A 14,734-nucleotide genomic window follows, 5' to 3' on the forward strand; every position below is an offset into this window, starting at 1 on the left:
TGAGCCCCCGTGTGTGCCCACATCCACGCTGGCCTTCATTTATCAGAGTAGTACTCACATGGCCACATGGCCAGAGTGTTCTAACAAACTGCACCAGATGTTACTAATAAAGGCGGGCCCTCCTCTATACATACCAGCATTGGCACAATATTTTCTATGTTCCCAGCTCTTGTGGAGGCGTTGTTGACAGTTTGATGGCCTGAGGACTCACTGTGGGTTTGACTGTGTTTCAATCATGGAAACCCCAAACTGAAAGGTAGGCAGAGCATTAATAAGAGTTAACTATCTGTCTGGACTGAAAAATGCAATATTGGTGCCTCAGGTAGGACATCGCAAGAAAAATTGTTTTACATAAGAAAAGTCCCAGAGGCAGAGGTATAAAGCTTCCTGTCTTATTTCAGGTTCAGAATATATGAGATGTAGATCATACAATCTCTAGTGCAGATTAACTATGAGGGAGGGAAGTCAGGGAGGGTGGGGGGAAAGTCAATGATAAAACCAATGTGGCAATATGGACTAGACCATCTCCAAGAACACTTGGTCCTTGTACATGTGAACTGTCATTGCAGTAATAATGATGAAATAACAGTAGCCATTCATTTAGTTACTATGTTTTGCTGAGTGCCCTTTCTCTCATACACTATATATATATATATGTATATATATATATATATATATATATATATATATATATATGTATACATATGTATATAATATACCCATAAATACATATTGACAATTTTTCCTCTTGGAAAAATATGTGACAGATATTAGGAGCCCCTCCATTTGCCTTACAACATTCATTGCCGGGACTTCCCTGGTGGCTCAGTGGTTAAGAATCTGCCTGCCAATGCAGGGGACATGGGTTTGATCCCTGGACCAGGAAGATCCCACATGCTGTGGAGCAACTAAGCACGTGCATCACAACTACTGATCCTGCACGCTAGAGCCCATGAGCCATAACTACTGAGCCCATGTGCCGCTACTACTGAAGCCCGCGAGCCTAGAGCCTGTGTTCCGAAACAAGAGAAACCACTGCAATGAGAGGCCCGCGCACTGCAACGAAGAGTAGCCCCTGCTCGCCACAACTAGAGAAAGCCCGCACACAGCAATAAAGACCCAACACAGCCAAGAAAAACAAAAAAACAAAAAAAAACACTCATTGCTTTCTCTCGGTTTTCCTTCCCTCTTTTTCCCTAAACCAAAATCCTCTTCAGATTTTGATCGTCCTCCTTTCCCATCCTTACCAGGTCGCAGCCTTATTCTGGCTGAGTGCCTTGTGGTCAGAACTATGGTGCCATCATTTCTCACATCATCCAGAAGGGTGACAATAGGGAGTTTAAACCTTTAGATTCTTCTGTCCTCTGTAGGATTGATCTTGGGACTTGCAAGTTCTCAGCATGGAGTAGTTGTAAAACCAAAACCAAAAGCCAAGAACAAAACTTTCTTCTGCTAATATTACTATCTCTGAGGGTATAACTTGCTACCAGAGGTAAGAGGGGAAAAGGAGTGAGGGGGCTAATAGGTCTTGCTTGGAGCACATTATTTGCTTTATTGTATACATGAGAAAGTACATTTCAAAATAGTTAAACTGGGGACTCATAAATGGGGGAAATGTGTTTTGAATTTGGAGCTATTGGACTTAAAAGTTCAGAGATCATATGCCATGTACTTTCTCTTGGCTTCTATTTCCATTTTTCATCTCAGAGGTCTTTCAAAATTCTGTATGAATGAACCAGTCTGACCCTTCTACTACCAGTGTCTCTGCAGGTCCCAGATGCTTAAGTTGCTAAATGGATGTGGTGGGGGGGGGGGTTAGGAAAGGCAGCTCTGTACAGGGTGAGGGGAACCACACAGAGCACAGGGAGCCACAAGTCTATCTGTAACGTGGCGGGAAGACAAACAAGACCTATAAACTGAGAAGGTGACTGCATCAGCTCTTTCTAGCTAGAGCTAGGTTAGGTTTTCCCAACAGAGACCTTAGGTCCCATTTCATGATTCCCGGCACCGCCCCAGCAAAGCATGTGGTTAGGCCACCACCTGGAGAAGACAACAGACCTTGTCTCAGGCAATGGGCTGTCCTATGGGACCTGGGCTGTGTCCTCCTCTTCTTTGCTCCTGGGAGACTGGGTGGCTGTCCTTACGGTAATGATCTTCTCACACCCACATCCCCTCCCTTCCAACTCGTCCTCCCTTCCCTTCATTTGCCTCCAAATCCCCCTGCCCTGGAGTGGGAATTAATAAAGGACCCCAAACTTCTGGGCAAAGATACCTCACTCCACTCTTCTTCTGCTCCACCACTAACATTCCATTACTGTGAACAGAAGGAAACCATCTGCATCTCACCACTCTATGGAATGAGGATTGGAGGCCAATTTTGAGAGGATGTTGGAGCCCACAGGGAAAATATCCGTAAGCCTCAGGGCAATTGTGCATCAATTGTGTTCTTTTCATTGGGAACACATACATTCTTTATCCTCACTTGTGCTCCAGTTTTCCTCTTAAGTTGTCTTTTAATGAATGAACTTGCCATGACAAGGATACAGAGTGCATTGGATACTTCCAGGTCAGCTCTTTGGACAACTAACAGCTGATGCAAAGGCACAACTTATCAGTTACTAGGCTGCCTCAAGTTTGTAAAGGAAGGATATGAAATGAAGACACAAAACCAACCGAGACCCTTGAGAATTGTCAGGAGACAGAGGAAGAGGAGGAACTGAGTGCTTATAGTAAAAATAAACTACGTACTAAAGAACTCAAATGAAAAATCAGTATCCAGCTGGTGATGTGGATAATGTGCGGGCTGCTTTTGTATCCACAGCCTTTTATAACAGAGTGCATATTAACTTATATTTACAGTCTAAGATCTATTGTGCTAATCAGGACAGTGGGTCAAAGGAAGAATCTTTAAAAGCCTGGAGGTTAAAATTCTTTACCTTATAAAACACTAAATCAGAGAAAAGAAAGAGGGAAGAAAATAGAATTAGTAAGGGAGGGCTGGAATAGTGCGAGGAAGTTTGGGGGGAAATTTAAGGGAAAAATTAGAGGGTGGGTAACAGTAGCAGAATAAGTTGCCCTAGATAACAGCCCTGCTGGATGCCAAGAAGAGAAAAGTGAGTGAAGAGAATCTTCAGGATGCTGGTCCAGAAGCACATAGTGGAATTGTCCCTTTGGGGCTTCTTTAAGAATCTTAAAACCATTGCTTTTCAAGGTCCTTTTATTATTATTATTATCGTCGTCATTGTTGTTGTTATGTGACACTATGTGAAGACTGGCATGAGGGAATCGACTTTATTTGGCTATCTACACTTAAATAACTTCACAAGTGATAGACGGCTCATATGATATTCAAAACCACAAATCCCTTTGGTTTCATTACCACGTATCTAGTCTTTAGAAAAAAAAAATCAAACATATATATTTTAAACTTTTTGTTTCAAAGTGTTCTTTGTAAGTCTTCACAATAGTGATTTCATTAAGATAGTTACTTTATAAAGCATTGCAGATGTCATAATTGTTAACATAATTCACCAGACTCTAGTTAATGGGTACAGTTCACTGAGCTCATTTTATACGGGAAAGGAAATGCCCAAACTGAGTAAAGTAATCCCATCACAGCCTAGCAGAACAAAGGAGAGGCTGTTTTCCAGACACTTCAATCAGGCAAAAAAAGAGATACAGAGTTTCTCTCCTCCAGCTGAAGTGCTCCATCAGTAGAAATATTCTGATAAATAAAAATGAGACAGTCAAGACCTAGTGACACTCAAAAGATTCCACAACTGGTAATACAGTAATGCTTCACCTTCTTTAGCTTCGAAGTCGGAGGATTTTTGTTATCTAATTTTTAAGTATCAAACTTGTGTTTTTTCAGCAGCAGCATCTTCACTCTGAAATAAGCTGTCTTCTTCACAATGTGATTTTTTACGTCCTCAAGCTCAATTTTAATACTAGGTGCACACCACATGACCTTTCTGAAAACTGCTTTTCTTCACAAGTTATGAAGAAGTTCAAAGAGGCATGGTTAAGGCAGAACGGTGGTAGTAAATACTACACATTCTTTGGTCATATTGCAACCTTTGTTTCCAATTTAGTGCTGCTCCTGCTATGGAATCAGATAGCGACAATGACAACTACCTTAGGATTTATTTTTAAACTGGGATTTAGAAACAACTGAGCTTCCAGATTTTAACTCCTTGGCAGCAAGATCCAACTTCCTCATTCTCACACTGGCCCCTACTTGTCAAAGGGTTAAATAGTCAGCACAAATGGTACTGTACCATACTGCCCTTCTGAATGCAGCATTTGGCAGAACGGAGAGGAAAGGCAGTTGTGTTACACATTGAAGGGATTGCGCAAAACACAAGAAGACACCAGGAGAAGATGAAAACGTCATGTGAGGGCTTCGGAGCCCTGTATGCATCTTCCGTCACATCATCATGGTACTCGCCAGGCTGGCTTGAATCCCGCTCCAGGAACCACATTTTGCTTCTTTCTCCTCCTCTTGCCTCTGTTTGTCATTGCAAGGTACAGTCAATGAATTGGTCATCTTTGTCAAGTCATCAATTTCCAAAGAAAAACACACCTCTCTATCTAAGGATTCCCCAAACCTGCATGATATAGTGGCTTTTCATATTGTGTAATTTTATCTTTTAGTAACTTTTCAAAGCAATTGAAGTCATCTCTTGAAAATGGACTCAGAGCATGGATTCTATAAGCTCTATTTATTAACACCAAATGTTTCTTTGGCTAATTTGAGCCCCGGTTTATCTTTTAATTGTTCTCTGGTGTTAGAGCTTTAGGTTCTTCTGAATTCTTTTTTTTTTTTTTTTTTCCTGTTGCTGTCCTTTCTTTTTGATTTTTTCCTCTTTTTTCTTTTCTGAAAAGTTTATTTCTGGTTTTATTTCTTTTTCTTTCCTTTCCCATCGTCACTGTCACCCTATTTATCCTTGATAGCCATACACCTGCCTTCCAAGCTGTCCCCACCAGGGTACTGCCGGCCCCCACCATCCATATAGGGCTCCATGTCAAGCATGTCTGCATCCAGATTGGAGGTTCCAACGACCCCCTCCAACGCAGGATGCCAACTGCGAGCCCATGTTTTTACCTGTACTTCTGATGGACTGGCTATGAGTCAGAGGTTCCTATGACCCCTTCCTTGGGTTCGATTAATTTGCTAGAGTGACTCACAGAACTCAGGAGACTTGTTTACTCACTAAATTACCAATTTATTACAAAGGGTTTTTATAGTGGCTTCATTATGTAGGCACAATGGATGAAATCATTGGCCAGTGGTGATAGAACTTCATCTCCAGCCCCTCTCCCCTCCTCAGAGGTTGGGGTGTGGGTGGGGTGGATGGAATGGGTCTGAAAGTTCCAAACCTCTAATCACAAGTTTTGCTCCACTGGTGACCAGGCTGAATCCTCAGGCGCAGTCCAAAAGTCACCTCATTAACATAACAAAAGACACCTTTAGCTCTCAACATTTAGGAGACTGCAGGCGTTTTAGGAACTCTGTGCCAGAAATGAGGATGAAAACCAAATACATATTTCTTATTATAAATCTATATCACAGGTTGAAACTGAAGAGGGTCTTGGCCAGCCAGGCCTCTTGGCACCTGTACCAATGGCAGATCTCATGCTCAGGATCATTCATGTAGCAAAGTAGCCGGTAGAAAAGCAAGCAGGAAAGATAAGGCTGAATTCTGCAATATATCTAATGTTACAGTGGGGTTTACATTTGGCAGAGTTCTGAGAGACATAAATCCCAAGGGAGAAGGAAGGAAGGTAGATGAAAGGATAGTCAGAGACAGAAGGGAGACTTGGGCAATAGAACATTCGGAGTGCCAGTACAACAAGGCCTCTTGTTGAAGCAGAAACCCATCCCAGAGCCTGAAGATCCCTGGGTCCCTGGGAGAGAATAAGAATTTTTGATAAAGGATACCTGGTGATAAGATGAATGAGGGGGTGATTCACTTGAACTCCAATCAGCAGACGTTTATTGAGTTCTTCCCTGTTTGAAGACCACACTTAGGATTTTTGCATAACAAAATGACTCCTGTATGAGCCATGTTCTTAAAGAGGTTATACTATAGGAGGAGAACCAGAAACCCTACAAGAATTAAGTCAGACTGTGATCAGTGTTGAAACAAAAGTGACACACATGACCAAGTACTAGGTGATAACAAAGAAATGTGTTATTTCTTAGGAAAGCACAGACTTCTGGTTGACAGGTAAAGATCAAATGACTATGCTTTCACAATAGCCATTACTCTGGCAAAACCCATTTTGAAAGAAAGGTCAAGACTTAAGAAAAGGCAGTATTCAGTATTCACTGATCATGGAAACAGATGTAATTCCTTCCCAATGGCTGCTACCCTTGCTGGTTGCCTCTGCCACACACACACACACACACACACACACACACACACACACGCACACATACGCAGCTCTCTTAATCTATCATATGGGTTTACAAAATCTGCCAGGCAATTTTCTGAGTGCCTAGTATGTGTAGGCATATGATGGGGAGGAAGAGCAGTGGAAGGAGGGCAAAGAATAAATGCCCCCGAGTCTGACCACAATCCAAAAGAAGCAGATGCCTGAGAGAGAGAGACAGAGACCAGGTCGAGGAGTCTAAGCTACAGAGGCAGCATTTGTGCTGCCGCTGACTGCGTACGCCTGTAAAATGTGCCATGACCACCCCTTCTGGGTTTAGAGCTGAATGTCTTGTTTGAAAATGGGAAGAAGGGTGAAGAGAGGGCTGATAATAGTCTGCTCTCCTACTTGGAAGATCTGTGGGTTCCTGAAGCTACGAGGGAATTAAAAATGTAAATTAGACTACAGAGTCATTTATCTCAAGCTGTGAGGAGTGCAACTCTGGGCAAAAACGTTGAGAAAGTATCCTCCACTGAAAAAGAAAGCCCCAGCCAATGCATCTTCAGTGCTAGCCTGAAAGAAGGAACAAACGAGATGGTCCTGTGTTTAAAGCCTTTACAAGGAGGTCTAGGCTTCCAGACAGCTGATAGGGGTGAGGGGTGGGAGGTGGGGCAGGCAGAAAATGACTGTAATCCCGACCCCCATTTAGAGGTGTTTAGACCAGTGATTGGTGGCTGTGACCAGAACCTTCCTGATAAGGAAGAGGGGTGTCCCTGGGACTTGGGGCTCTGAATATGTATGGCCCAGGTTTCTTTGTGTGACTGATATCTGGCTGGATATTTATTCTTCTAGATTACACATTCTGACTCTGAGGAACAAAGGACTGGTAAGAGCTGCTCTCTGGTGTTTAATAATTTGAAGGAATTTACATTTCAATGCAGCCTTGTGCTACATTTCTCATACAACCTCTCCCCCTTCTCCCTACTTGCCTTTCCCTCCCCCTAATTTCTTCTGATGGAAAGAATGGACCACTCTCCCAGTCTGGGAAAGGAGGTGGGGAGAAGGGAAGAAGGAGAAAACCATGGAGACATCATTGGAGGGAGATTTATTGATATTCCACTTAGAATTTATTCCCTCAGAATCCTATTTATTTTATTTATGTTTATAAATCATACATTACCAAGTACAATGAAATTGCCTAAGAACCCAGGAGGTTACTTGGTGTTCTTTGTGATTTGACAGTGGGAACAGAGGGAGAAAATGAGTAAGAAGTGAAGGTATGGGAGGGGGTGGGGACAGGACTGGGTAGCTCTGGAGAAAACATTTCCCAAGGAATAGCACATGTCTGTTCAGCTTGCTCTGTGACAGAGTGCGATCCAAATGGTCTCCTCTGTCCTTCCACCACTGGAAGCACTGTTCCTCCTCCTCCTCCTCTCAGGAGAGGGGATTCATTGTCAGGTAATTAACCATCAGCATTACAGAAAGTGCTTCACCAGGCAGAAGTGTGAAAACACATTTACACCTCATGTAAATGGGATAGATTTTACCTTTTGAGTGACACCCGAGGAGTCATCGAGTGACAAAGATAAAGTCATCCATGGTTAGGATTCCAAGATCCTAAGAGCTTACATTACGCTTCTGCAATGAATCACCCTCTCTCCCTTCATGTGGCTGCCACAGATTATATAGTGACCTGTGAGCCACAGGGAGCTTGGGGTATAGCTCGGTGGACATGGCAGCCCAGCTAAGACCCTACACAGGTAAATTAAGGGTTTTGTTCTGCTCTTGTTAGTGTGGTTATTCAACAATCTTGAAGACACGCCTAATCTCCACTGTAAGGCACTGTTTCTGCCTTCAGGGTACTGATCTATGGCTGTAATACAGGGTGATTATAGCAACAGAGGGGGCATGTCCAGGAGGCCATGGGAGCCAGAAAGAGACCGTCCCAGACACTTCATGGAGGAAGTAAAATGACAAAGGTCCAGAGAATGAAGAGAGGCTTGTTAGGGGGAGAGGACTGGCAAATACAAGTGCACCGAGGGCTGAGGGTAGTTTTGCTTTGCACGCTGCATGGTTTGGTAGGTAGAAGAGAGTGACTAGATGAGGTTATCTTAGTAGGACAGGTTTGTGAATGTATCACAAAAATAATTGGATTTTCTTTAGTAAATGATAAGATTTTATAAGAATGAAAAAAGTGCCAATCTATGGATGGAGTGGGTAGAAAAAAAGAATGGAGAAAAGGAGAAATGATCCCTATACTCACCAGGATGAAAGTATGGAAATGGTTAATGGAAGCCTTCTTTTTTTTTTTTTCTAAATTTAATTTTATTTATTTTTTTATTCAGCAGGTTCTTACTGGTTATCCATTTTATACTTATTACTGTATATATGTCAATCCCAATCTCCCAGTTTATCACACACACACACTCCCACCACCTCGCCATTCTTTAATCACAGGACGAGTAGGTCTAGGTTCCTCTCCACTGAAGGAGGAGGAGGGAAATAAGTGACTATAATTTTCATACCCATGAAGATATTCTGTTCAATTATTGTTTTCTCTAACCGGAACCTTCTCCATTAGGGGAAGGGCATCTATGAGCTTGAGGCAGAGCCTTGAGGGTCCCCCGCTGTGGTGTTTAATGTCAGTTGCTATTAGAAAAGCAAAGCTTCAAACTGAACTGCCTCTCCTCCAGCTCCAGATTAACTCACCTAAATCCTCACTGTAGGAGAAGTGGTTCACGTCTGAGGGTCCATCCCATCTCCTGGAAGTTATAGCCATGATTCCAACAAGCCTTGGGGTTCCATAAAAAGATGAGATTCCCAGGGTGTATGGGAACATGTCTGCAGCCAATGGACAGAGATGTGGGCCCTTTACTAAATGTTATTTGATGTCACAGAATTTTGACATAAGCAATGGAGTTTTGGGTCTACATATTTTATCAATTATTGAGAGAAGAGTGTTAAAAATCTCTATTATAATTGTGAATTTGGCTCCCTCTCTTTTAAATCAGTTTTTGCAAAGGAGTGCAGAATAAGCTTCTAGTGAGTAGTTCATAGGAAAGGTTTAGGTGGTAGGGTTGAAAAATGTGAGCACACTAGTCTTTTCCTTCTAGTCTTATGTTCTTATTTTAGATTCTGGAAAGTTCACAGGAAGTTTTTCATTTCAGACGAAACTCCATCCCAAATTTTAGTTTACCTAATTATATATCCCCTTAGTCAAGCAACGCTTGATTAATAAGTTCCTCATTGGCTTAACAACATTAGCCTATAGTTAGAAGTAAAACCAATTCATTTATTTAGCAAGTTAAGGGTAGGTGCGGTTGGCCCCTGTGATTGCTAAACAATTGTTATAAGCCAAAAGATGAAACTGAAGTTTCCTGTTTTCCTGTTATACATGAGTGTTTTTAATCTTTAAGAAAAAGGCACACATATATATATACAAATTCATAAAAGAAATATATTAATAATATGTATTTGACTTTCTTTAATTTTCTTATCTTTCTGTCTTCCTGGGGTTAAAATATCCTTACTATCAAGAAAACTGTTACTTCACTCCAAACACTATTAGGATTATCTTCCCATGCAAACTTTTTGGTTGTCTTCTCAGCTGGCTGAAGTTTTGTAAACTGGAGAGGCTTCTGGCCTGAAGGAGTACTAGTTTCTTGTTTGTATATTGATGGGTCCTGTTGAACCCTATAAATAGTCACAAATCAATGACTACAAAATTCAAAGGAGGTGGTCACATTGTTTGCAGTTCCTAGATTCATGTCAAAAATTACGTATTTCTCAAGTCATTTTGCAGATTCACTTATGCATTCATTCACATAAACAAACATTTCCTGAATTCTTGCTGTGTGTATGGCATATGCTAGCCCAAGGTTCTCAGAGTGTGGTTCCTGGACCTGCAACATTAGAATTACTTGAAAATTTGTTAGAACAGTCTTGGACCTTACACCAGACCCACTGAATCAGAAACTCTGGGGGTGGACCCAGCAATCTGTGTTTTAACAAACCCTCCAGGTGACTCTGATGCAGCTCCCGTTTGAGAACCACAGTGTTAGACAATGGAGTAAAGACAGTGATGAATTAGATACATTGTAAAGTTCTCATGTCTAAAAAGCTCAGAATTTATTCTGTAAAATGAGAAATCTCAGGTTCCTCAAGATGAAATATCTCACTTGCCAGTGGTCTCACTACTAGTGAGTAGGAGAGTTAAGACAGTCTTCTGAAGGCCCATCCAGGGGTCTTTAAATAACATCATATTGATTAGCCATCTCTTGCCCTCTCTTCTACTCCTAGTTCCTAACTTAAAAATTGTATGTACTTGGGTAAATGTAGAATTGACTTCAAAGAACTGACTCTGGGCAGCTGATAGGGAGCAAAGGCACATTGTGGTGACCAGGGCTTATGAGGAATCCTGTCCCCTCCTCCAGCAAGGTACTTGGACTCTTAGTAAGATAGTTAGTCGGTCAGCAAGTGCTTGTCACCAATCACCACTAAGTGCAGGGTACAAAGTGCATATTGCCTTTTGGGTGGCCTAGGACTGGGGGCATGAGAAGAGGAGGAAACAGTTCCTGCCCTTGAAAAATTCACACACACACACACACACACACACACACACACATTTTGAAAACATGGAGGAACAAGTCTGCTGCATGACAATAGCAAGGGCAAGATAATAGGTACAGATAAATTGAGCATTGCTGGGGGATTTCACATCCTAATGCCAGTGCTGGGAGGGCGGGGAGTTCATCACCCCCACTAACTCACTGGGCAATTTCTGCCTCATTTCGTTAGACAGAGGAGATTGTTACCAGAAAGCCAGAAAGGAAGCGCCATCTGGGACTGTGTGCACTTCCAGACAGATGGCTGACTCTTCTAGTCTGTTTTATTTCTGGCTGCGGATCACACAGCCTACAACTATACTGTAAAAATGGGATGTGATGGGACACGGGATGTTTTCAGAGTGTGTTTTTCTTTTTTCTCATTTTTATCCCCTGGAAACTTGTGGTAAAAAATAAAACTTAATGACAATCTTCCTGTTTTTCCTGTTGTTGTTCGAATGAAGCCCTTGGTTGGCAAAGGACTGATGGGTTCCCTGGAATTGGAGATGATGTGTAGGGATGTGGCAGAAGGCCAGGCTAACCTTGAAGAGGCTGCTGCATGGAAACCCTTTGTTAGAGTATGTGTGTGTGTTGTCAACCTTGAGATGGTTGAGAACTGCGACACACTTTAAAAGTATAGAGTGGTCCAGCCAGAATGGAATGCTTCTCTCTCAACCACTTTTTCCCTACCTACTTCCCACTCTGAGGTTTCCCCTTACCTGCCACTAACTCCCTTCATGCCGGACAGGGGAGAGATGCTGACACAAGCAGAGTAGTTGCAGTCTGTCTGCTTTTGGCCTACTCAAGGCCCTGGGTTTTAAAGTCTGGGATGTGAGGGATGGACTGGGAGATTCATATAAATGAAGAGTCCCCACTGCCAAGAGTTGTGAAGGTTAGAGCAATTACTCAAGCTACTTCCAGAGTGTAAGCTATCAGCTTGTTCAATACATATTTCTTGAGTGACTATTGATAAAGTATTACATCGTAGGGATGTAAAGAAGTAAAAGATGATCCCCAAAGTCAATAATGTACTAGAAAGAGCCCTGATCCCCAATTCTGACTTAACTGGCTTTGTGATTTGGGACAACTGACTAAACTCGCCTGGTCCTCAATTCTTCTATAAAAGCATTTACTACTGCTGTTGCCCTTCCTCCACCTCTTTTCCAAGTTTTGTCTCCATCTCTAACCCTTCACTGATTCTCAAACTTTGGAGGTACATACCAACCACCTGGGAAGTGCATTAAAATACACATTCCTAGGCTTAGAAAATGTAATGCGGTACATCTGTGGTAGGATCCAGGAACCTGCATTTTTAGGGTGCCCTGGTATAATTCTGAAACAACTCACCAGTGGGCCATACTTTGATAAACACTGTTTTAACACTTTTCCAGATTTCTGCACCCAGGTTTAGTCAATATTTTGAACTCTTTCTCTGAGCTCCCATAGCATTTTATTTAAGCTTATGAATACTCTTTATTATGAACTGACTCACATTACAATAGGATCAAAAGAAAGAGTTAAGCCTTCAGAACCATCTAATAACTAATTTATTCAACAACTATTTATTAAACACTTATTATGTGCAGTCAATGAACAAAACAGAATCATCACGGCATTTACATTCCAGTAGACTGAAACAGAAAATTTAAGAAACCCACTAAAATAATACGTAAACAATAAAATACATTACACAGTGATAAGAGACATGGAGAAAACAAGCAGACAAGCAAAAAACAAAAAGCAGAGCAGGGTAAGAGGATCAGGAATGCTGAGGTGGGAGGCAGGTTGCAGTATTAAATAAGGTTTAAATATTAATTGTATCCCTTAAAGGTTTTATTTGGCCTTGAGCAAGTCTCTTAACCACTTCAATTATCAGTTCCTCATCTGTAAATTGTGAATAAGAAATCCCAACATGCAGAATTGTGAGGTTTAAAGAGAATGTAACACCCGGCTTTATGATACAATTAAGAAGCACAATTTTCTTATCTGTCTCCTTGTTCAGCTTATAAATTACTTGAGGGCATTTTCACCTTTGTATCCCAAGCACCTAACAGTACTTGGCATGTGGTGGGCACCCAGTAAATGTCAATGTTTGAGGCAACCAACTACTAAATACTGAGGAAAGAATACATAAGAAGCGTACTTACTCTTCAGGGCTCTGAGACTCACAGCATGGGCCTTTACATGTGGGGTTCACTCTCTGAAAGTAGGTTAGATATTGGTGTAGTCATTATCACATTGTGATTTTGAATCATGGCCAGGGTCAGATCTGAATGAGAAATTCTCATAATGCCATTAGGTTCCTAGGGAGGTTTCCAGGAACATCAGCAGGCCTGGACCCTTTCCCTTCATTTCCTAACAGAATAATACTTAAATACTAGGGCTTAGATGACAATGGCCAGCTGCCCTCTTGGCTATTCTACACCAGACTGGTACTTGGTGCACAGAGTAGGGCTGACAAGCCATCCTCCCTGCTGAAATTGTTTGGATTCTAAAGATGTCACCAATTCTGGGAGGTAGTATCCAAAGAGTATTTTCCTTATGAGAAAAAAAGGCTTTGGTATTAAATATACATAATAACTGAAAATACATCTTAATTTCAGGAATGTTAGAATGTAGAAAAAGTGTCCAGCTCAGAATGGAGAGACTTGAGTAATAGGAGCCATGTATCCTGAGTCCTTGGGTCCCTGTCATGCTAGAGGCAGTGGCAGTGGTGCTCAGCTTCTCCTGTTCTGCCCAGTCCTTCTCCCCCTCCTCATCTTTCTCTTCCTTGACTGCTACCACTGGGCTGCCGCTGTCTCAGCCCTTCCTTTGTTGAAGTAGGACCTGGAATCTCTTCTCAAAGAAAAGGAGGTGAGGGATGCAAGAAGGGCTGGCATGTGCTTTGATATTTTCAAAATGACTAAGAAGTCATCATAATCATAATGGTGCACAATTATTGAGCTCTTATGAGCCAGGTCCCGTTCCACGAGCTTTACGTGTATGACTCTACAATCCTGTGAGGTGGGCACAGTCATTCTGTCTACTTTAGTGATAGGGACATTGAGGAATGGAAAGGTTAAATAACTCCCACAAATACAAATAAGGAGTACAGCTGGGGATACCCAGCTTTGTCTGACTCAGAAGTCCAGAGCTTCTCTGTTAAACTATGCTGCTACTCTATGAAATCTCATCTTGATTAAAAGAGCAGTTGGAATCAAATCAGGGAGATGATATGGAATAGGGTTGGTGGAGGTCTAGAAGAGCTATCTCTGCAGTAAATTACCTCCGTGACATTACAGAAAGGTAGAAGAAGCAAGGGGTACACTTTAGAGGCAGTTGGCATCTTGGGATTTCTTCATTCAGGGCCACTGAGCTGGCATCTGCACCCCAGGTGTTGCCCTTGAGATGTGGTCAGTGGCCCTAATAGGCTATGCCAGACCTGGCATCAAGGACCAGCTGATTTCTGTGTCCTCTGATGAGGGTTCACCTACTGATAAGGCAAGCTGGAGGGAATCAGAAAACTCAGTCGGGAAAAGATCAAGGCCTGCATTAAGGAGGAAAGAAATGTCAGTCACTCTGATAGGGAAATAGATTTTTGTGTTTCATCGCACCGGCATGCACATATGCACTCAAAGACTGCCACGTTTCAAAGCAGCCTTCAATGCCCTGGTGTTCGCTTGGAGGGAGAGAGATCTGAAGCCCCTCAAAGGCTGCAGGTACAGAGCAATTCATACAGGATACAGCCAATAGCCCTCTCCCACCTCCTTTTTCCA

Source organism: Balaenoptera ricei, chromosome 1 (assembly GCF_028023285.1).
Source record: "Balaenoptera ricei isolate mBalRic1 chromosome 1, mBalRic1.hap2, whole genome shotgun sequence".
NCBI classification, from domain to species: domain Eukaryota; kingdom Metazoa; phylum Chordata; class Mammalia; order Artiodactyla; family Balaenopteridae; genus Balaenoptera; species Balaenoptera ricei.